Source organism: Schistocerca gregaria, chromosome 4, assembly GCF_023897955.1.
Source record: "Schistocerca gregaria isolate iqSchGreg1 chromosome 4, iqSchGreg1.2, whole genome shotgun sequence".
NCBI lineage: Eukaryota > Metazoa > Arthropoda > Insecta > Orthoptera > Acrididae > Schistocerca > Schistocerca gregaria.
The window spans coordinates 719,098,563-719,123,501 of record NC_064923.1 but is presented as its reverse complement, the minus strand read 5'-3'; the positions used below and the strand labels follow the sequence as shown (position 1 = coordinate 719,123,501).

The following is a 24,939-nucleotide window of genomic DNA, read 5'->3' as shown; positions in this document are numbered from 1 at the left end:
AGTAGTCATCGTGAGATACGTACTGATTTTTCAGTAACATTTTAAAGAATTACATTTCTCATCTATATGTAATCTACAGGGTGATGCACGAAAAACTGGTGCCGAGAATTAGACTGCTCATTGTCGCCCGCCATTTGTCATCTGTTGCTTCGAAACTATTCCGACTAAGTTTGTATTAGTTTCTTTATTACCTAATTATTACAATTTTGTGGATTTGATGTTGTAACTTTTCATGAGTGGCAATAATCCGAGCGTAAATGGCGAGCAGTCTGTACTCGAGGTTGGTTTTTCATGTGCCAAGCTATATTAGTTGTTTATTTACGCTATAAGACGACTTGGGTTTATGACAAATATTTGGCGATAGATTACCTTTGATGTTTTTACTAAGCAATATGTGAGTAGTAACAGTATCTGCTCATCATATTGAATTTTCTGAGCACGCTCCCATTAATACGGGTGTCCCCAATCACCATGATATGTGTGTGTTACCTATTTGCCTATGCCTGTAAATACCGTATTGCAGGACTGGCTGTATGATACGAGTGAGAAGCTTCATTTGAAAAGGCTCCGTAACTTTGATGCCTAGAAATAGACACCTTCACTGGAAAGCAATTTAACGTCTTGCTCAGATGTTTCATCGTCTTCAACCCCGGTTCTCCGCAATCCACTACAGCCACGTGTATACAGACGGCGGTACTAGAACTGTGTGCACCTTTCGAATTTCTTGTTGTTCGTAGTGAATGTAATATCAGAGAACGGTGTTTTTCTATATTTAAATAAGTTAAAATTGCCAAAGAAAGAAAAAACAGGATTCGATCATCTGCGTTTGTGACTGGTATAGCTCCTTACGTCATCACATTGCGATAGGTAATGTAAGTGGTGTCCAAGGACAAACTGCGACGTCTCTATTTCCCCCGTCTGCAATTTTCTTCTTTGATCCCGGTCGTTACTTAGCTTGTTTAATGAGATCAACATGATTTTACAATGACGTAAAGGGTACACGTTTCAATAATTATTCTGGGTCTTTTTATTATGAAAGCTCCAAGAATCTTATGCAGAAGCTATACACAAGTTTCGAAATAGTTCGAAAAGCTATTAACATATGGCGCCTAATCAAAATACTTAGTGCACTGCAGCTCAGAACGATCATTTTCAGCGTTGACACGTGAAAGGAAGTCACCATACCTGAGGAAGAGGTTAAAATCGTGTATTCCATTGAACAACGTCTGTTTCTGGTACTCGAATACCACAGGTTAGAACGCAGTGGTCCTACGGCAACAAGGCGCAGTTTTAAACACAATTTAATGTTCCAAACGGACCCTGTGCGAAAACGATTTGCATGTTCTTCGCCAAATTCCAACGGACAGAAAGCGTGGGTGGTGATCTGTAATGAAGGATTTTATGTTGGCTGCATCTGGTTCACAGATGAAGCACACTTGGCGATTTTAGATTCCGAAAATCACCGTTTGTATAAAGCGGAACCACGCTGCGTTCTCCTAAAGTTATCGGTTGGGCTATGGTGTGTAGCGGAGGCATTATTGACATTTTTAGCTGTAGTCCGATTAAAATTACTTAATAGTTGATACTTCGCACGGTGGAGCTGGTTTCCGCCAATCAGAGCGCTCAACGTCACGCCCGAACCGTTCGCCGTTGCCAAACTGCTACAACAGTTGGTCATTTCACTTCGAATTGCTTGTCCGTCTTTCTTTCATGATGCGTTTGGAGCCCGAATGGTGGGTCTGGCACTTATATTTCGTATTTCATCAGACTTCAGAACCATGCCAAAAAAAGAAAGGATTCACATACAAATACACACAATGCTAATGAAATACGCACGTTACATACACAGCCCCAACCAAACACTGCCGGCCACTGTGGTCGAGCGGTTAAGGCGCTTCAGTTCGGAACCGCGCTCATGGTACGGTCGCAGGTTCGAATCCCGCCTCGGGCATGGCTATTAGCTTAGTTGAGTAGTTCTAAGTCTAGGGGACTGATGGCGCCAGAAGTTAAGTCCCTTAGTACTTAGAGCCATTTGAAGCTAACCGAACACTGTTCGATACTTTCGCTCAAAATGTGATTTAGCGTCACATATACATTTATCATAATCACAGCTTACATGAGATAAACGTCGGGGACGACAGTGCGTGATACTGAAATTTTGGAGGCTGCAGTTGCGACTGTGTCACCACAGTAACTACTTACCCCAGTAAATAATAGATTTCTGCTATCAGTCGTCCTTTTTAAATCTTATTGGCAGATGTAGATTTCAGCTAGAATCTAGCCATTCTCAATGCACTATCATTTTTTATCAATGCATGTAATGCCTGTTGGTCGGGCTTCATCCACAGTTCATTGAATATTGAGTTGTAGTTATGAAACAGTTCATCGCGACGCACCAGGCATCGAACGGGTGTTTCGCGTTCTTGATGAGCACTTCGAGAATAGTCATTGCGTTGGATTATTGCTAATGAACTGACGCAGGGATGGATTGATTTCCATATTCGCCCACTCTGACTCCTTGTGAGTACTTCTGTGGGTCTCATGGAAAGACACTGTCTACCAGAGCTATCACACCACACTGAACGAGCTTGAATGGGTTATCTGTGTGGCTTTCGAATACATTTCCGTTTAGTCACTACAGTTTGTGATGGCACATTTCATTATTCGTTTACTCCACCTCCATACTGCGAGTGATGGGCATTTCGAAAAGGTTGTGGAGTGATTTCAAAGACCTCTTGCAGAGAACGAGTATAATTATGCACGCTGATACTGTACGTACTCCACAGCGTACAGCTTTTCGAACTATTTCGAAACTTCTGTATAATTTCCGTGTAAAATTCACAATAAATGTGCTGTTAGTTGCACTCGTCTGTCGATCTTAGTTTTTTTTAGATGTTAAGTAATTCGCTAGATACCCTGTACATTTCGAAATATGAAATGACACAGATCACAGTCGCACTGCTTACGACAATATCGCGATTCCTTTCTAACTGCGACATTGCCGAGCAATGCATAGCTGTAACAAACAAAGCGACGAACTCAGAACACACTCTTCACACTTTCTTTGCGTTGACGCACTTCACATAACGGAAGCATGCACCATTTAGTAGCCAGAAAGAAGAAATAAAGGTCTGTGTACCAGGAAAAGGCAGGCTTTCTGGAACTGCTGCTCTACGCAGTCCAGTCCGAATCTCATCACGATTCCCCTTACTACTGCTGTGCCTTCCAGTTATTTCGTATTCTCGGCCTCCTCCCTCCCTCCCATCATTTTATTTTAGACTTCCTAACTTTTTCCACCTCAATACTGCCGCTTCCCCCTCGACACCAGAAGTCAGCAGCACAGGGTACAAGATTATTAACAGGACGATGCCGACCAGTGGAAAACTGATAGGCATATACCTGGTCAGGACAGACGCCTGCGACACGTGCAGTGAACCAGACAGTGACAATGGAAACGCCCCATCGCCCCTAAATTTCTTCCTTGACCAGTAAATCTTTTACTGTGTGCTCCTAAATATGTCTCATAAGCACCTGCGTGGTGAATTGTTTACGTAAGATTAAACAGTGACCACAATTACCAAAATACGAAACATAATGAACGCAGAATCAGCATATACTGTCTCCAGCATGTACTACACATTTATTAAACTCTGGGTGCAGGCAGATACAAACGGTATATGAGCAATACACTTGTTTATATACTGTGTTCCATAGGCCCTCGACATACAGTACATTGGAAACTGCTCTGTATGTTCGCCATTATCTGTGATTTCGCACACTGGACTAATGATCGCTATAACTCCTCCTTCTTCTTCTCTTCTTCTACATTCCTTGTAATTTTAACACTCTGTTCGCTTGTCTTGCACAGCTGAAGTATATTCATCGTATTTTAATTCGTTTCTCGTGTTGTTGTTCTAGTTGTCTTTTATGTTTTCGTAGAAAAATTTGAGTGTCTGAATGCACTTTTTTTAATTCAACTCTCTCTTCAAAGCGTGACTAGTGCAAATTCCGTCGTCGGTAAGATTATCTGAATTTCCAATAGCAACACAATCCCAAAAAAATACAAAATCATCTCATTAGAAAATATGTAGCTTAAAATTGTATGAAAATAAATTATGATTAAAATTCTGTGAAAAGTAAATACAAAAAGATTGAAAAATAACCGATTAAAGGTACTTACAAAATTGTCCCAGTGGAAGATTTTATATTCCAGAAGACGCCTCAGTGGACGTCAAGAGACGTCAACTAGTTGTAAATATATAGCTGGTTGTGCTTGCGTTGGTAGTAGACGCTTCAATGAGAGTTTAGGCGCGTATACTTGAAGGCTGAAGGACCTAAAACTATACAGGATGGGCAAAATAAGTGCGTTTTCAGAGTTACGTGATTTCCAAAATATGACATGTACAAATATCATCGATGCATGAGTAGAACAGTAAACTCATTAAGCTTGCACTTTAGCACTGTAAGAATGTTAAGTGACCTCTAACACACGACACACGTCCAAGCAATAAACAGGTTCGTTCCATATCGAATGTAGCAACGTTCTGTCACTAATCATCACAGCAACAGGGGCGGCGAAGTGAATACTGCTACGTCATCACCACTACGCCATTCCAGCGGTACGGCACTTCCCTGTTTACAGAGGCAACCAGTGTCCCTAAATTGTCTATACCAACGCACAATACTCTGTTTACATGGCGGTTCTTTTCCATAATTCTTTCTGAATGCACGCTGCGCTGTTGTAACAGACAAGTATCTCGCATATTCCAACGCACACAAACTCGTTTCGTGCTTTGTCGACAACTGATGAGCACAATGCAGGCTTGGTGAGTTTACGGTTCTATGCATGCATCAATCGTATTTGTATATTTGGTACTTTGGTAAATGTAGAACTTCGAAAACTATTGAATGGTTCCGGGAAAACAATACATGCACTCACGCACTTTAAGATAGGCAACTCAACTTTCATCATCAGTACACAAGATCCACTCTGTCAAACATTGATTGAAGAAAACGACAGTACTGTAGCATTTTTTTCTATGTAGAAATTCGAAATTGATTTTCTTCTAAGTAGAGTATTTATGTATGCAACCTTACAACCACGCCGTTGCTCATTTAGTGCAAAGTTTAACACCTGCTTTCGATTTTTGTGCTCGAGCTTTTTTTGTCTGTACCCTGTCTTCTCGCCAAGTAAGATAGCTTTGCTTTGCTGCACTGCTCTTGTATTTAAAAGAATACGTGTTTTGCTTCCTGAATAGAGTGTATATTATTAAGAATTCTAAGTGAGTGTCGTTGTCATGGCCATTAAAACTGTATCTTAAACATAAAACTGTCAACTTGAGAAGCAGCAATGCATTATTTTTACTGCTTATCACAGCGAATATTTCCCGTCTCGTTCGTTCTATAAGTGCGTTTGCGACGTGTTTCCAGCGGCGTGCGAGGGAAAGCCAGAGAGGCTTAACAGTGTGGGCTGTGTCCAAGAAGATTCCACAAATCAAATAAACACGTCCACCCCTGTTATGGCGGAACACTCCAAGGCGCGTAACGTTAAGAGTCGCACTCCCGTCGGAGCCCTTTTGTAGGGAACAAGTTTTTGGCTGAGTCTTCGTATACTTAATTCTGAACCTGTTAACGATGAATCTTATAATGCCACAGAACTGCTGTTTTCATTTCAGTCGCATGCCACACTTGTTAAGTAACTGAAACGTGATCAGATACGTAAGGTGATAAAACACGGGATACTTTCTACAGTTGTTTCAGCTACTGATGTTCATGACTAAAGAACAGTTGCAAAACGTCCATCCCTGGTAGCTGAGTGGTGCCGGCACGAAAACTCAGCGTGTTCGGTGAGAGGATTAGCTGCCCTCTGTAACAAAAAAACTGAGTTAATGGATCAACGGTGAACTGGAACAAGGTGTCTTGCGACGTCCGCACCAAGCAGAGGCAACTAACGAAAACGAACAAAATGAGAATTAAAAAAAAAAGTGTTCAGTCCTAAGGGCCCGGATTCGATTCCCGGCTGTGTCGGAGATTTTCTCCGTTCAGGGACTGGGTTTTGTGTTGTCCTAATCATGATCATTTCGTCCCCATCGACGCGCAAGTCGCCGAAGTAGCGTCAAGTCGAAAGGCTTGCACCCGGCGAACTGTCTACCCGACGGGGGAGGCCCTAGTCACACGTTATTTACTTTAGTTGCAAGACATTGCTAGTTTAATTTTAAGACGTTTTGTATGTATCCAATGCCTGCTTACCAGTGTTCCTTTGTTACCATTTCTTTCTCCCTCACATTTTTCTTCTGTTCTCACTGCTTAATATATTTGGAATTTGAGAAAAGACCCTGGTAGAGCAGTTCGAATCGAAAGCTGTCTAGGCTGTCTTGTACGAAACTTACCAGCCTTCAACTGGCAGATGGCAGATCCGTTTCTTATTCGACCCCCCCCCCCCCCCTTTTCAACACACACACACACACACACACACACACACACACACACACACACACACACACACACACACAGCGAGCACAGACGTTTCGAATGTGTTTTGTAAGACAGAGTAGAACTTCTGTGTTATACTGTCATTATCTCACCATCACATGATAAAGACGCAGGTACGTCATAGCCGTTGTAAACACTTCTGTGTTCTAACTAACCTAAGGACATCACACACATCCATGCCCGAGGCAGGATTCGAACCTGAAGCGCAGACTGAAGCGCCTAGAACCGCACGGCCACACCGGCCGGCGAAATTTCACATTTAGATATTTCTTTGCATCACTTTCTCACGTGCATTAACACAGTGTACAGGTAGCACTCGAGTTTTTCCCGAACCGAAAAAAAATAGCACTCTCCTTTACACTTTTAAAATTGCAGCACATAGTGGCGACAGCTCCCTATTAAAGCCATGAAAGTAAGACCTGAAAGCCAGTGAAAAGAAACTGTTCCATTCTGGTCGCCATTCCTTTCAAATATTAGCAAATTGCATACGACTATTTGCACAGTTTCACAGACATTCAGAATACTTTCGGAAACAATGTTATATTTTTAAAAAAATATATAAATCACGTAGGATTCTTCTATACACGTTTATTACGATTAATGGCTTTCTTCCAAATATTGAAATTGTACTTTGCTAAGGTGGATCTTTTTTAAAAAAAACTTCGTAGTGTCCACTTGTCGTTGTTCAGTGTGGTTTTCTTTTATTATGAATCACAGTTTAACCCAACAAGGGGATCTTATCAGTGTCTGCTCTGCCTCTTCGATTTTTCTCATACTTAAAAAACTTGTAGGTCACTGCCCAGACATCAGCTTCGTAAAGCAGTACGGAGCGTTGCATAAGCCCCCTTCTCAAATATAGGAACAGTAGGGCTTCCCAAAAGGTTGCAGAAAAAAAGTAACGAACAGTCGACTGTATCAGCAGTAATTTGATTTTAACAGGTGTCATTTTTTTCTGGTGTGCAGATACTTGGCGACCTGTAGATTACCAAAATGATACGGTACATTTGAACGGAGTGCGATTGCGTATTTGCATGTGGCAACGTCTTCACGTCAAAATTTAAAACTATAGAGCTGCAGCTTTCATTTCATGGAAAGCTGTTGAGGGTGAACAGCAGCTTTATAGAAATCTCCGAATCTTGTCATGAGACTGCTGTAATTCATTATCTTTTGTTGACGGTTGTCCATAGTAGAGTTATTACATATCTGTCCTATCATTTTCAGTTAATACGTTGAAGAGAAATAAACGCGGAAAGGAATCGTAGTTCTTTTGAAATGACGTCGAGGCATCATGAAAACAACGCTACCTTTAACTGAATTCCATTAAAAATCCCTCTTGAATACTTACCTAACGTGTAACTTAGCAGTTAACAATTACACGCAGTGTATGGGACGGGGAAACCCTCCGACGGGCGTGTAAACCTCCCGCAGTCATTTAACAGCGTAACTAACGTCTGGCTAGCTACTTATCTAGGTTCGCGTCTCTGAGGTCACGAGTCGTTTGCCGCGATAATTAGCGCCCAGGGAGGGTGAATTGTGCGGTCCGTTGCTGTGAACTTCAGCCGCTTTGCAGAGAATGTCAGACTGTCTCGGTAAGGGCTTTGGTGGTTCCTGTGTATTTCGCCAAGACATTCACTGCATTTCCTCTTCATACGTAAAATAACAGGAGGGCAGTCTGGAAAGAAATCTCCGTTAGGCTATAAATAAGGAAACATAAACTTTTGCAATAATTCTCAATATAAAATTATCATACCTTTAAGCATAATTCTTCTATCTTCCCTTTGCACAAAATTGTGCCGCTTGAGACCGTAGCCAGGCCATAACAACATCCTCAAGTTCTTAGGAGTCAAAGCATTAGGATCATGTACACAAAGAGGGCAACTTGCTTTACCCAATATCTTCCAAACGCCGCGCGTAGAAAATCGGTTTTTCCGGGGCTCATAAGTCGGGTGGTTCTGTTGGTGATATAAAGGTAGGGGGCAAGTGTTTTGGAAAGCCCTTGGGATCGGCACTATTTGAATACCCAACAGAAGGAACGTCTTACTTACCTACAGTGCAGGTTCGAAGTTTGAATATTACACACTTTCTTCAGCGTAGGAAAATGAAGCAAATCATTTGGTTCTTTTTGCATTAGCTGCGGTCTGCGGTGCGCTTAGGGAGACACCATTTACTTCATGGACGCTTCCTGGAAAAAAAGAAAACAATCGAAAAACATGGTTTTTGGGAATCAAAACAGAGCCGCAGATTTCAAGACGGTAGTGCACAGAAAATGCCTTAAATTTTCACAATATGTACCTAAGATCCTAATCTAGAACAACCTTGAAAATTTTATTGATATCTTAATAAATTTCCGAAGTACAGAAGTTTAAAGTTACGTTACATGTACATTTAAAATACGAACGTAAATTCCGGTGTGAGGCGAAATCTAAATAATAAATAATAACCGCAGTAAACTGTTCAAATTTTAACGTTATACTATCTTTAGGCTTTTATCTAGAAGTGCCATCTTCCTGTTTTCTAAAAATTTTTATCCGTTATCGAGAAACACCAAAAAGAGTAGCAGGTTCCAAGATGGCTATGCACAGATAATGGGAGTAATTTTTACGATATATTCATAAGAGCCTGATCTTGAAAAACCGTGAATATTTTGATGACACCTTTATCCGTTCCCGAGATACAGGGATACAGAGTTCCCCTACTCGTACACTTAAAATCCGGTTTGAGGCGAAAACGCAGTTTATGAAGTGACGTAGCACGGAAAAAGTGCTGTAAAGAGTCTCCGTTATCATCAGAAGGGTCGTGGGTACTCCATGTTGAGTATTGAAGAACATGCAAAATTATTGTAAACGTAAAATACGGCCTGAGGTTAAAATTATATAGTTTTGCGTTATTTTAATTTCTCATGACTACCAAAATTTTACTGGCCCATGAAGTTCTTTTCGTATTAGTGACATGCCCTGCTGTAATAGGGAAAAGAACGCAGCCAGCGGAAAAATGCATCTGTTGTTGTTGTTGTTGTTGTCTTCAGTCCTGAGACTGGTTTGATGCAGCTCTCCATGCTACTCTATCCTGTGCAAGCTGCTTCATCCCCCAGTACCTACTGCAACCTACATCCTTCTGAATCTGCTTAGTGTACTCATCTCTCGGTCTCCCTCTACGATTTTTACCCTCCACGCTGCCCTCCAATGCTAAATTTGTGATCCCTTGATGCCTCAAAACATGTCCTACCAACCGATCCCTTCTTCTAGTCAAGCTGTGCCACAAACTTCTCTTCTCCCCAATCCTATTCAATACCTCCTCATTAGTTACGTGATCTATCCACCTTATCTTCAGTATTCTTCTGTAGCACCACATTTCGAAAGCTTCTATTCTCTTCTTGTCCAAACTAGTTATCGTCCATGTTTCACTTCCATACATGGCTACACTCCAAACAAATACTTTCAGAAACGACTTCCTGATACATATATCTATATTCGATGTTAACAAATTTCTCTTCTTCAGAAACGCTTTCCTTGCCATTGCCAGTCTACATTTTATATCCTCTCTACTTCGACCATCATCAGTTATTTTACTTCCTAAATAGCAAAACTCCTTTACTACTTTAAGTGTCTCATTTCCTAATCTAATTCCCTCAGCATCACCCGATTTAATTTGACTACATTCCATTATCCTCGTTTTGCTTTTGTTAATGTTCATCTTATATCCTCCTTTCAAGACACTGTCCATTCCGTTCAACTGCTCTTCCAAGTCCTTTGCCGTCTCTGACAGAATTACAATGTCATCGGCGAACCTCAAGGTTTTTACTTCGTCTCCATGAATTTTAATACCTACTCCAAATTTTTCTTTTGTTTCCTTTACTGCTTGCTCAATATACAGATTGAATAACATCGGGGAGAGGCTACAACCCTGTCTCACTCCTTTCCCAACCACTGCTTCCCTTTCATGCCCCTCGACTCTTATTACTGCCATCTGGTTTCTGTACAAATTATAAATAGCCTTTCGCTCCCTGTATTTTACCCCTGCCACCTTTAGAATTTGAAAAAGAGTACTCCAGTCAACATTGTCAAAAGCTTTCTCTAAGTCTACAATTCTTCAATGCATCTATCGGGACATAAAAATGGCTAATTTTCACCTATTGGGGGTACCAGCTGTCTCGTTTCACCTTTCTCAGTACCTTCAAAATACGTCGCATGCGAACGTATTTTCGCTTTTTTTATGCTGAGAGTGGAGACAGTGGAAGAGGAAAGGAAACGGATCTGTAATAAACACATGAAGGTAGCAAACGATGGTCGTGGTATAGAAAGACCTAAAGAGAAAATGGCCGTGTGAGTGAAAGAGATGAACGTAGTGATTGTGGAACACAGTTGACAGCGACAGAACAATGTTAAGGAAAGAGTGAAGGAGACAGTGGCAGTGCTACAGTAATGTGATTCAATTGGGTCTGAGCACTATGGGACTTAACATCTGAGGTCATCAGTCCCCTAGACTTAGAACTACTTAAACCTAACTAACCTGAGGATATCACACACATCCATGCCCGAGGCAGGATTCGAACCTGCGACCGTAGCAGTCGCGCGGTTCCAGACTGAAGCGCCTAGAACCGCTCGACCACCCTGGCGGGCTACAGGAATAAAGAGAAGGTGAAAATAGAAATGAGTGAGAGCCAGTGATAACAAGAGAACGTCTACGACAGTGACAACGACGAAGAGAGAGAGAGAGGTAGTGACTGTGAGAAGAGACAGCAGCAATTGGAAGGAATGAGGTGAGAGAGAGCAAGAGGAAAACATTGACAGTGAGCGGAGACAGTAGTAGTAGTAGTAGTAGTAGTAGTAGTAGTAGGATAGAAGGAAGGAGACTGAGATTGTGAGACAGGGGACAGAGGCAGTTAGAGAGACACAAGGAGACAATAGCAAAGAATTGGGCAGAATGAGTGAGTGAGAATGGGCAACAAGGAGTGGTGAGTATGAGTTACTAACAACGAATTAGTAGAGGGTGTGAGCGAGTTAGAGTGAGGGGAGCTTGTGGGAGTGAGAGGGGAGTTCAATGTTAAAAAGATCTCTAATATGTTAGCATGCCAAAATTTTTTAAGATGCCGAGGAAGGTAGTATGAACAGCTTTTCAGTCTATTAATAAACAGGAGCATATTTTCTAGTTTTATGCTCCGACAGGAGCATTTTTCCGCTGGGTTTTCTTAATGTCACAGAAGGCTTCAAAAATTATAGCCGTTCAACTTTCCATAAAATTCACAAAGAAGGTTCATATAGCGCCCAAAAACATAATTAGCTAAAACCTTTCTGGCGCACTTTTTTGGTTCGTTGGTCGAAGCGGATTGATGCCACTCCATATATGGCTATTTTGCCTCCGCGATTGCTTAACCAACCCATGGCTTGTCACCGGACTCAATTTTGTTTCATAAGTATTATCATTCCACGCCGCAACGAGAAAGAAAATAAGTTCAGAAATGCATTCATGCGTTGAATTTTGTGGTTATCCGAAAGAGTTGTGTCTCCCAACGAGCACAGAATTTGTGGTACCCAAAATGATCCGTCACAGTGTCACGCACAACACTCCGAGAAATCAACAGAAACGCATCCGACAGCTGAGAATTGGCGAAAAGCCTGTTTTTTCTTGTGTCGGTTCGTTCGGATTGCAGGCGGGCGCTCATTTCTGTCATCACCAAGAACATTCGTCCTTCTACTGTTAAACAAATGACAGCATTGGTTCACAATACCTTCGCTCATCACATTTGGTCCGCCTACAACACGAATTTTGCGATATTCATATACAGTTCTCAGGTACTTCGCCACTGAAAAACGTATTACGGGGCTTCAAATTCCAGCGTTATGTTGAACAGGAACTGTGGGCGAACGAGAATCAGTGTCTGAGCTAACAGACCCACTGCGATAATATAGAGACTGTGTTCCGTTTTATTCCCCCCCCCCCCCCCCCCCTACTTCTTACCATGCTACGTTATAACGAAATTTTTACCTGCCTCGAGATGACTGGATGTTTGTGTTGTCCCCATCATTTCATCGTCATTCATGAAAGTGGCAAGTTTGGACTGAGCAAAGATCGGGAATTTGTACGGGCGCTGATAACGGCGCAGTTGTGCGCCCCACAAACCAAACATCATCGTAACTGAAATCCCACTGCGGGAACTGGCCCGTGAATCCGTGAATTTTTGTTGTTGCCATTATCTGCGACGAAAGGGAGTGAAAGCACTCTTCAGTGATGGGCAGCTATGCCAAATTATAATTTTTCCACTGCTGTTGGCTTCACTGCGTGTGAACGCTGTGAAAATGTTGTCGCAGACGTTTCCGGCATTTAAAACTATACAACAGCCCGCAGACCCGTGAGAAAAAGTCACAATGCAGGCGTGAGTATCCTACTTAATTCAGCCCAAATGTGGACGCATAGCAGGCAAATACAAAGATCTGCCAGTAACAATTACCGTTATGTGATACCTCAGGTTTTCTCGATGTGATTGATTAATGGCGAGCTTTCGGAGTATTTAACCGTGTTACTTCCACTACGACGACAGACCCAGTCTTCTTCAGGTGCTTTTAAGTATACTCGATGCCTTGATTCCAACCGGGTTGGAAGCACATCGTTAATCATAAGCATTATGCTAGGGTGCCGGTTAATGTAGGTTGCAGCCAGGAGAGTACACGACAAGAGCCGTAGTGCATAATCCTGTCCGTCTCGGTAGCAGCTCGGTCAGCACGGTGGATTGGCAAGCTAATGGTTCGATTCCCAGCCTGTTAGAATTTTCTCCGCTCGTAGAATGAGTGTTGTGTTATCTTCACATTCATATTTTCATAATTGGCGCTTTAGCAGATGGAGCGCGTCCCGAAAGCCAGTACATGAAAAAAAGTTCACAAGCCATAAGGGCTTCTGCTTGCTGAGAGACCTCGAGGACAAAGGAGACGTTAGCTATGACACATTAGCTATGACTTGAAATCAACGACGCTTGTAGAGAAATTATCCATCGCATGCATTGGTAAAGCATTCGAAACCGATGTTACGTGGTAACAGTTTCGAAAGCTGCAGTCCAGCGATAGCAACAGGCATTGCCGGTTACTTCACCCGTAATGGTGGTAGGCGTATCTCACCACAAAATATTTTTTTCCCTATTTGACAAGTCGTATACGTACCACACTTGATTGAAATTCATGTAGGCGTTCTATACTATGCTTACATCTCACGATTTTCTCACCCCGTCCGCCTCCACAAATAGGATTGCTAGCGATTTCTTAACCCTCTCTAGTACTAAACCTTCGTTGATTTAAAGTTGTTCCAGGCGTTCCGAACAATGGGTGTTTTGAGAGTTTTTAGCATTTCTTTGTGTCCATATTGTTTTCGTGTCTCACAGTGGGTTATTTTCCACTAGTCAGGCCAAGTTGAGTGTTCTCAGGTTTTTCTGCGCGGTCGAGTGTCCAGTCTTGAATTTCCTGCCTAATTCTTTTCTGTTCGTTACATCAACAAAAGCAAAACGAGGATAATGGAATGTAGTCAAATTAAATCGGGTGATGCTGAGGGAATAAGATTAGGAAATGAGACACTTAAAGTAGTAAAGGGGTTTTGCTATTTAGGAAGTAAAATAACTGATGATGGTCGAAGTAGAGAGGATATAAAACGTAGACTGGCAATGGCAAGGAAAGCGTTTCTGAAGAAGAGAAATTTGTTAACATGGAATATAGATTTATGTATCAGGAAGTCGTTTCTGAAAGTATTTGTTTGGAGTGTAGCCATGTATGGAAGTGAAGCATGGACGATAAATACACTCCTGGAAATGGAAAAAAGAACACATTCACACCGGTGTGTCAGACCCACCATACTTGCTCCGGAAACTGCGAGAGGGCTGTACAAGCAATGATCACACGCACGGCACAGCGGACACACCAGGAACCGCGGTGTTGGCCGTCGAATGGCGCTAGCTGCGCAGCATTTGTGCACCGCCGCCGTCAGTGTCAGCCAGTTTGCCGTGGCATACTGAGCTCCATCGCAGTCTTTAACACTGGTAGCATGCCGCGACAGCGTGGACGTGAACCGTATGTGCAGTTGACGGACTTTGAGCGAGGGCGTATAGTGGGCATGCGGGAGGCCGGGTGGACGTACCGCCGAATTGCTCAACACGTGGGGCGTGAGGTCTCCACAGTACATCGATGTTGTCGCCAGTGGTCGGCGGAAGGTGCACGTGCCCGTCGACCTGGCACCGGACCGCAGCGACGCACGGATGCACGCCAAGACCGTAGGATCCTACGCAGTGCCGTAGGGGACCGCACCGCCACTTCCCAGCAAATTAGGGACACTGTTGCTCCTGGGGTATCGGCGAGGACCATTCGCAACCGTCTCCATGAAGCTGGGCTACGGTCCCGCACACCGTTAGGCCGTCTTCCACTCACGCCCCAACATCGTGCAGCCCGCCTCCAGTGGTGTCGCGACAGGCGTGAATGGAGGGACGAATGGAGACGTGTCGTCTTCAGCGATTAGAGTCGCTTCTGCCTTGGTGCCAATGATGGTCGTATGCGTGTTTGGCGCCGTGCAGGTGAGCGCCACAATCAGGACTGTATACGACCGAGGCACACAGGGCCAACACCCGGCATCATGGTGTGGGGAGCGATCTCCTACACTGGCTGTACACCTCTGGTGATCGTCGAGGAGACACTGAATAGTGCACGGTACATCCAAACCGTCATCGAACCCATCGTTCTACCATTCCTAGACCGGCAAGGGAACTTGCTGTTCCAACAGGGCAATGCACGTCCACATGTATCCCGTGCCACCCAACGTGCTGTAGAAGGTGTAAGTCAACTACCCTGGCCAGCAAGATCTCCGGATCTGTCCCCCATTGAGCATGTTTGGGACTGGATAAAGCGTCGTCTCACGTCGCACGTCGCACGTCCAGCACGAACGCTGGTCCAACTGAGGCGCCAGGTGGAAATGGCATGGCAAGCCGTTCCACAGGACTATATCCAGCATCTCTACGATCGTCTCCATGGGAGAATAGCAGCCTGCATTGCTGCGAAAGGTGGATATACACTGTACTAGTGCCGACATTGTGCATGCTCTGTTGCCTGTGTCCATGTGCCTGTGGTTCTGTCAGTGTGATCATGTGATGTATCTGACCCCAGGAATGTGTCAATAAAGTTTCCCCTTCCTGGGACAATGAATTCACGGTGTTCTTATTTCAATTTCCAGGAGTGTAGTTTGGACAAGAAGAGAATAGAAGCTTTCGAAATGTGGAGCTACAGAAGAATGCTGAAGATTAGATTGGTAGATCACATAACTAATGAGGAGGTATTGAATAGGATTGGGGAGAAGTTGGTGGCACAACTAGACTAGAAGAAGGGACCGGTTGGTAGGACATGTTTTGAGGCATCAAGGGATCACAAATTTAGCATTGGAGGGCAGCGTGGAGGGTAAAAATCGTAGAGGGAGACCAAGAGATGAATACACTAAGCAGATTAAGAAGGATGTAGGTTGCAGTAGGTACTGGGAGATGAAGAAGCTTGCACAGGATAGAGTAGCATGGAGAGCTGCATCAAACCAGTCTCAGGACTGAAGACAACAACAACATACATTTGTATTATATTTACTTCCTTCAGGTTCCCTTCCACTGTACCCATTCAATCTATTGTTTAAGTTCAGGTTTACTAAAGCTTGTGAAGATTTGCGCAACTGTGTAGTTAACCTGGTTCCATTATTTTAACATGTCCATAACATTTTAACCTGCGTTTTTCATATCCGAATAAATGTTGGTGTATTTTTCAATTTCTTTATTTGTTCTTAGTCTGATGTACCTTCTTCAGTATAATTTGGACACAATATTTTGACAATTACTTTTCGTTTTGGATTTATTAGATATCTCTATTTAAAATGAGTGTTTTGAGTTGCGTAAAGACTATATAGTTTGATACCTGTGTTACAGTGTCCCAGTTCTGTGTATTTTGAGATATATATATTATTGTTGTAGACATCGTTTGTAATCCTGAAATCTGATTACATTTCGTGACTGGGTTCGCCTAAATATTTGAACTGAGAAACTCTCTGTTTCCCCGTGTTTTGTTTTTAGAATTGTGGGTCCCATGTTGTTGCTACACACGCAATCTTTTTTTCTTTTTCTAAATTTTGTTTTAATATTTGGAGTCCCACTCTTCCTACTATTTTAGAACTTCCAGTAGTTTTTGTACTGTTGCAATTTCGTGACATAAACTCGCTAGGTCGTCTGCAAAAGCTCAGCAGGCTATCCTAATACTATCTGTAGCTAATTTGTTTCGATAATTTTAGCTTCGATTTTAGATTTCTCCAGTGTTATGGAATGAGGGTCTATCACCTTGACTCACTTCTGTTTCATTTTTAAAGTTTGCAGAAATCTCTTCCCTGAATTTTCCTTAAGGTTTTGTACCATTTAATGTTTCACTATGGTTTGATTATAGTGTGGTATCGAGGTCCAGATCTTATTTTAGAATTTGGAAGAGAGACTTAACGGTTCACAGAGTCATAAGCTTTATTTTAAAAATCCACAAAGAAACAAACTGCGCACCTATTGTAAAATTTTTGGTATCTGAGAATTAGTTTCGGAACTACAATTTGTTCTGCGGAAGATTCGTTTGGTCAGAAACGTGCTTGATATTTGCTAATTTAGAAATCTAGCTGAGATGAAATTCTGTGTCGGTCTGTAAGATGAGAAATCCCACTACAGCATTATTTGTCTTCCTCCTTATGTTCTGAATGTATCAGTGTAGAATTCCAGTTATACGGAATTCTCTCTGTTCGTGTGCCAAAATTTTTGGATGGTGAATGAAATTTCGTTCCATTTCTTCTTGGGCCAGCTGATGTCAGGTCCCCTGCAACAATCGCGTCTTCACCAGATGCTTTGTTGGTCTTTAAGAAACGTACTATTGTTGTTGTTATTATTTACGTCGACAACTTGTAGGATCACAAGATTACGCAAAGCATTCTGCCTCATATGAGCTTTCTTTTTGGTCTTCCACGGTTCTCTCATTTTTTTTCCTTGGAGTCTCTTTCTATCTTCAGTCCACTGTGTCCCTGGGACTTTAGTCTCTGACACTAATTATCCAGAATATTATGACCGACTACCTAATAGCTCGTATGTCCACCTACAGCCGCGACGCGTCGTAGAATAGAGGCAGTGAGGCCTTTGTAGGTCGCTGGAGGAATTGGCACCACATCAGCACACACAAGCCACCGAATTCCCGTAAATTCGGGGGAGGAGGGGTCGATGGGTGCTGGTGCCACTTTCAATCAACCAAATGTGTTAGATCGGGTTCAGATTTGGCGAGTTGTGTGGCAAGCAAATCTATTGGAATTTGGCGCTGTGTTCTTCGAACCACTACATCACGCTCCTGATATTGTGGCATGACGCATTATCTTGTTGAAAAATGCCACTGCGAAACATGATAGTCATGAAGGGGTGTACGTGGTCCGCAACAAGTGTACGATCCTCCTTGGCCATCATTGTGCCTTGCGCGAGCTCCACTGGACCCCTGGATGCCCACGTAAATGTTCCCAAGAGCATAATGGAGCCACCGCCAGCATGTCTATGTCCTGCTGTACAGGTGTCAAAGGGCTGCTGCCCTGGAAGATGACGGATTCGCGACCTCCCATCGGCATGATGAAGCAGCTATCGGGATAAGACCATGCAACGCTGTGCCAATGCGCCAACGTCCAGTGCCAATGACCACGTGTGCTATTCAGAGTTATGTTCGCCGATGTTGTGGTATTGACATTAGAACATACATGGGTCGTCGGCTGCGGAGGGCCATCGTTAGGAGTGTTCGGTGCACTGTGCGTTCAGACACACTTGGATTCTGTCCAGTAGTAAAGTCTGATGTTATTACCGCCGCAGTCCGTCACCTGACTTGTTTTACCAGTCTACCCGACATACGACGTCATACATCAGGAACGAGGGGTAGCCGCCCAACCCCACGACGTCTGGACGTGGGTTTCACCACTTGTTGAAGGCACTCACCACAGCTCTTCTGGAACACACGACAAGTCGTGCAGTTTCCGAAATGTTCTTGTCGAGCCTCCATCCGAATTACCGTCTCCTTTTCCCACCCAAGGCGGTTTACGTCCCGCATCGGCGGCCCAGGTCAGGGCTAACGATTGCGGCTCGCGTCCAAACTCTTTTTTCTGGAGTCCTTGCCTTACTACCTTTACTTGAGATCCATTCACGTAGATGTCTATGGTGTGCACCAAGGCCGAAGCTTCGCCTGACCTTTCACATGGTCCTAAGGACTCAGGTAACCCCGCGGCTCTCCGCTGTAACTTCCTCTCGATTCCTGACATGTGCGTTCTAGTTTACACTGACGGCTCGATGGCGATGGTCACGTTGGCTTCGAATGTGCTCATGGAGGACATTCTGAACAGCACTCCTTGCCAGATGGCTGCAGTGTTTTCACATCAGAGCTGGCGCCATTTCTCGTGCTCTTGAGCGCATCCGCTCATGCCCTGGAGAGTCATTTCTTCTCTGTACTGACCCCTTGAACAGCCTACAAGCTATCGACCAGTGCTGCCCCCGCCATCCTTTGGTAGCGACCATCCAGGAGTGCATCTATGTCCTGGAACGGTCCAGTCGTTACGTCGTGTATGTGTGGATGCTAGGCCATGCCGGAATCCTAAGAAATGAACTTGCTTGCTGACAGGCTGGCCAAACAGGCTTCACGGGGACCGCTTCTGGATACCGGTATCCCTGTAACTGACCTGCGATCATTATTACGCCGCGTGTTTTTTCAGATTTGGGAGACGGAATGGCATAAACTCAGTACGCACAACAAACTGCGTGCTCTTAAGGAGACTACGAAGGTGTGGAAGACCTCCACGCAGGCCTTTCGCAGGGACTCAGTGGTTCTCTGTCAGCTCCGCATTGGCCACGCTTGGGTGACACATGGCTACCTACCTCCTGCTCCCTAATGAACCACCTGGGTGTCACTGTGGCTCACATATGACTGTAGTCCACATCTTGCTGGACTGCCCACTTTTGCCCATCTTGCCCTGTCTTTTTGGGGTGGACATTTTAATGTGTTGCAGACTGGCGGGCTCATCTTTTATTGCTGTGATCAGCCAGCCCAGACCATCTGCTTCATGGTTTTAATACATTCTTCTACTTTTCCTTGTGGTGTGTGTTTTCCCCGTTTTTTGTTCGTTTCATTCGGTTTCTTTTTAGGTGTGGTGTTGGGTGTTTTTGTACCTTGAGCCTTGTTTGCGTCAGGAAAAAGGGACTTTTTTGTGTGTGAAACCTTAAAGGACTTAACTGCTAAGGTCATCAGTCCCTAAGCTTACACACTACTTAACCTAAATTATTCTAAGGACAAACACACACACCCATGTCCTTGGGAGGACTCGAACCTCCGCTGGGACCAGCCTCACAGAAAAAGGGACTGATGACCCTGTAGTTTGGTCCCTTTATACCCCAAACGAAACCAAATCAAGGCTCTTTACACCAAGCGAGGCGTCGTTTCGTATTTACCGGCGTGATGTGTGGCTTATGAGCTGCCGCTCGACCATGAAATCCAGGTTTTCTCACCTGCCGGCTAACTGTCATAGTACCTGCAGTGGATCCTGATACAGTTTGGAATTCCTGTGTGATGGTTTGGATAGATGTCTGCCTATTACATATTACAACCCTCTTCAACTGTCGGCGGTCTCTGTCAGTCAACAGACGAGATTTGCCTGTACGCTTTTGTGTTGTACGTGTCCCTTCCCGTTTCCAATTCACTATCACAACGGAAACAGTGGATCTAGGGATGTTTAAAACTGTGGAAATCTCGCGTGCAGACATACGGCGCAAGTGAAATCCAATCACTTGATCCCGTTCGAGGTCCTCGAGTACCGCGGAGCGCCCCAGTCTGCTCTCTCAGGACGTCTAATGACTACTGAGATTGCTGATATGAAGTACCTGGCAGTAGGTGGCAGCGCTATGCACATAATATGTAAAACGTATGCTTTTGGGGGTGTGCGGATACTTTTGATCACATAGTGTATATGTCTTCTATTTTGTCGTAACCTCTCTTCATTTTTTTGTAGGCGAGTTTTCTCTGAGAACTTTTCTCCCCCTGTAAGTTCGGAGATAGTGAGGCGCGTAACTTTCATCTAAGACTGCTCTTGATCCGTTAAAGACATATAATCAGCTTTCTCCTTAACGAATAGGGACTTGGGCCGTTCAACTGCCGTAAATGCCGCACAAAAATACCTGTATTTGATTTATTATTACTTCGTGATATTTAAAGGTGAAGCCGGTAATAAATTTCGGAGATTGTTCAGGAAAATTTTCTAACTATTTTGGTACAAGGGACCCGTTATCTACGATGGAGTCGTTACAGAGAAATAACAAAATTGTGAATTATTCGTTTCGTTATCCTAATGACCTTTGTTTTTGTGGGAGTACCTTGACAACAGTGATACAGCCTATAATACGCAATCAGCATAACACGGTTACTCTTTGTACAAACGCAGAAGTACTGCGATGTGGCTGCCGTCGCTGCGGGAACGGCTCAGCCCAATCTGTTGCGCCGCACTTCAGTGAACCCGTACACGAGGGCGCTTCGACCAGCAAACCTATTTGTACAGTTATGTATCAACGTTAACGTGCAACCAGCATTACCCAGAAACAAGTCCAAGACAAGACTGCATGAAAGCTTACGGGCGGAGAGTGAATTGGGCATTGCTGTTGTCAACAGCAAGTACCTCGAGTGAGCGGAACTAATTTGTTCCAAGCAAGACCCCCGCGCACGTCGTCGAAATTTGTACTTTGTTGCAGATATTCCCAATGCATTACAGGTGCAAAGATAAATGGGAGTAAGAAGTCAAGAAAAATGCAATTACTATTTAACAATCCTTTGGAGATCATGGGTTCCGTAAACGAAAACACTTAAAAAATTTCGTTGAGCGTCCACAAAAGTTTTGTCTTTTGGGTTCGGTTTTATCCGTCATATACGTTTTCTGACAAGCGCTGAGGCTTGATACTGACGCTTTCATACATCTTTTTACTATGATTCTTCTTTTTCAGCATCATTTACGTTCGCGTCTTTTTCCGGTAGTTTTTAATTATAAGCCTTCATTGAATCTGTTTACTTTTTCTTGAATGTGGTACTTACTTTTTCAAGATCGACTGTGAGACGAGGATTAGTTAGGGAACACCTGTTCTTAATTCCTGCTTCGTTGCTTACTCATATAGGTAGCTGTCTCAACTTTCTTCTTACATATCTTTGCACGAATGCTGGTCATATAACGAAGATCTGTCGTTTCCATTACGTGAGGTTTTGAAAGATTCTGAACATTTCCATTAGCCTTTTTTAAACATGTTTTTGAACTTGTTAGCATATAACATTTTATACTGCACGGAGTAATGCGCTCGCGGTACTTTAAATTAACTTGTCGTATTGACCTACGGAGATTATTTATTTTCTATGGACACCCCGATGCGCACATCCAATCGTATTCAAAACACTTTGAGCTGTGAGAAATTTGCTCCCCTATGCTGTGATGCTTCGGAATCTGGTAGGGTACTTCCATACAATTCTCAATCATTTATACGCGTTGAAATAGAGATTGTACTCCTCCCCCCTTTCCCCGACGACGATCTGTGCTTGTGCTTGTCTGTTGCTCGCATGTGTGCTACCCTCTCTGACTTCACTGTAGTACAAACTTAAGTGATATTAAATCGTATCAACTATTGATTCATGATGTACAATACGATTGGTTCATTACTCGTAATTATTTTACTGCTATTGTTTGGAATGTGGGAGGTTGGTAAGGAAGAATTTGGCACATGGTTAATGTCTGCAACAACTTGATTGCACCAATCCGCTTTGATTGATCTTCAGCCATAGAAACTAACACATTCAAATGTCAGTCCACTTTTTGCGTGTCCGCAGTTGGCGTGGTAGACGTCTCAAGCCTGAAAGAGGTCCGTTCCTGCAGGGAGCCAGTGGTGTATAAGACACGGTCCGCGGAGCGTGATAACAGCACAGGTTGACCTTTCTCAAGTTTTGGGTCCGTGGCTTGGCCAGGCGGTGCAAGTAACCTAACAGCTGCCACTCAACATCTTGCGTGCTACCAAAGTGCCGTTTCTTTCGTTTGCTACCCCTCTCCACCACATAACAGTTCATCACCCGACTCCTGATCGCCAGCAGCTGTAGCCGAGCTGTTCTAGGCGGTTCAGTCCGGAACCGCACTGCTGCTACGGTCGCAGGTTCGAATCCTGCCTCGGTCATGGATTTGTGTGATGTCCTTAGCTTAGTTAGGTTTAAGTAGTTCTAAGTCTTAGGGGACTGATGACCTCAGATGTTGAGTCCCATAGTGCTTAGAGCCTCGAGCCGACTCCTGATCGTTGGCCGGTTACTAAGTGACGTATACGCCAGACAAAACGTTGAAAGTATGTGTTTTGAATTTTTCGCAGTCTCCACGGTTACTGTGAAGGACTGTGTACGTCGCAAACGTTAGTGTGTATTTAATATGACTAATTTGTTTTTTACCTGAAGTATCTCTTTGGCTTACCAATAGCCGTTTTCTCCCTGTACCATTCGCGAATGGATCAAAAAAAGTCGGTAATCGTTATTTTGTGTCTAGCTTCAGATCCAGTGTAAATTTCTTAAGGAAAGTCATTTTCTTACGTAGACAGTTCTTTTATCTCGAAATAAACACTTTGCTATTTTGCAGTCACTGAACTTTAGCCCCTTGGATATTATTAAGCTAAACCACAATAAAATATTTATGAATACAACCTGTTAGGATATACACAGCAATGTGGGGGGGGGGGGGGGAAGCAACATTTGATGATGCCCGTGATAAAAAATTCGCGCAACTGCCATGTTGATCGTAACATGTAAACATAATTACTTTTATTGAGGTACACGTGGATAATACGCAAGGAGACGAAATTAGGTAATAGCAAAAATATTAAATAAGGCATTTATTTTAAAATAAAAGACCAGCCAGCACAGGAAAATGACTTCCTTCAAGAAGTAGGTAAACGTTGGTGGTACCAGAATGACTGTGCGCCACGTAACTTAACGTGTCTTGCGGATTATAGACGGAGATGTAAAGCAGAGACGTCAGTTACACGTCTGCGTACATAGTCTGAAAGAGGGAACCCGCCAGATATATGATGGTGCTACCAGAAAAGGTGCACAGTGAACTTTGCACAGTACGAACTACCGTGCATGAGATGCGTAGCAAATAAAGATCTGCAGATTAACACAGGAGTAAGTTTGTACTGGGTGCCTCAAAACTGAAGGGCCGAGCTAGGTTTAAGTTAGACACTGCTTCTGCATGACGGCGATTCCAATTCTCACGTGGCCATTCACTTTTAGGTTGAAACTTCCTGGCAGATTAAAACTGTGTGCCCGACCGAGACTCGAACTCGGGACCTTTGCCTTTCGCGGGCAAGTGCTCTACCAACTGAGCTACCGAAGCACGACTCACGACCGGTACTCACAGCTTTACTTCTGCCAGTATCCGCCTCCTACCTTCCAAACTTTACAGAAGCTCTTCTGCGAACCATGCAGAACTAGCACTTCTGAAAGAAAGGATATTGCGGAGACATGGCTTAGCCACAGCCTAGGGGATGTTTCCAGAATGAGATTTCCACTCTGCTGCCAGGAAGTTTCATATCAGCGCACACTCCGCTGCAGAGTGAAAATCTCATTCTGGAAACATCCCTCAGGCTGTGGCTAAGCCATGTCTCCACAGTATCCTTTCTTTCAGGAGTGCTAGTTCTGCATGTTTGCCAGAAGAGCTTCTGTAAAGTTTGGAAGGTAGGAGACGGATTCTGGCAGAAGTAAAGCTGTGAGTACCGGGCGTGAGTCGTGCTTCGGTAGCTCAGTTGGTAGAGCACTTGCCCATGAAAGGCAAAGGTCCCGAGTTCGAGTCTCGGTCGGGCACACAGTTTTAATCTGCCAGGAAGTTTCATATCAGCGCACACTCCGCTGCAGAGTGGAAATCTCATTCTGGCACTTTTAGGTTTTCCTATATTTCTCAAAAGCGCCAGATGCGGATTAAGGGGATAGTTTGTTTAATAGAGCGCAGTTGATTTCTTTCCCTAGTCCGAAGTTCTGCTCCGTTGCTAAAGACCTTGTCGTTGACAAGCCCTAACCTCTAATCTCGTTTCCTGTCTTAAAAAAATCTTTAATCGTCGAAATGATACATACGGTAGAGGGCTCCAAGCTGTGTGCTTTGAGATAAGGAACCAGAGATCAGAAATGAATGTTACGTGTCCGCATAGCCGTGCACTTTAAAGCGCCCATTTCTGGGACAGGGAGGCGGGCCGACTCCAGCTTGAATCCGCCCAACGGATTAACGAGGAAGGCCCGTGTGCTGGCTAGCCAGAAAGCGGTTTTTAGGTGGTTATCGCATCCAACTAGGTGAATGGCGGCCTGGTACCCTGGGCCCGCTTCAGATACACGCAACGCAAATATTTAGAAA

The 24,939-nt window shown here is 43.8% G+C and overlaps 1 protein-coding gene and 2 non-coding genes across 9 annotated transcripts in view; 2 read left to right on the top strand and 1 right to left on the bottom strand.

Annotated features, from left to right (window-relative positions):
• The window catches only part of LOC126267043 (uncharacterized), a 1,079,001-nt gene that overhangs the window by 38,413 nt on the left and 1,015,649 nt on the right, over positions 1 to 24,939 (top strand). The gene's annotated exons all lie outside the window — the stretch shown is intronic.
• On the bottom strand, positions 23,858 to 23,932 carry Trnas-cga (transfer RNA serine (anticodon CGA)). Its single transcript has one exon. It is a non-coding gene; the product is annotated as a tRNA-Ser (tRNA).
• On the top strand, positions 24,325 to 24,399 carry Trnas-uga (transfer RNA serine (anticodon UGA)). The gene has a single exon. It is a non-coding gene; the product is annotated as a tRNA-Ser (tRNA).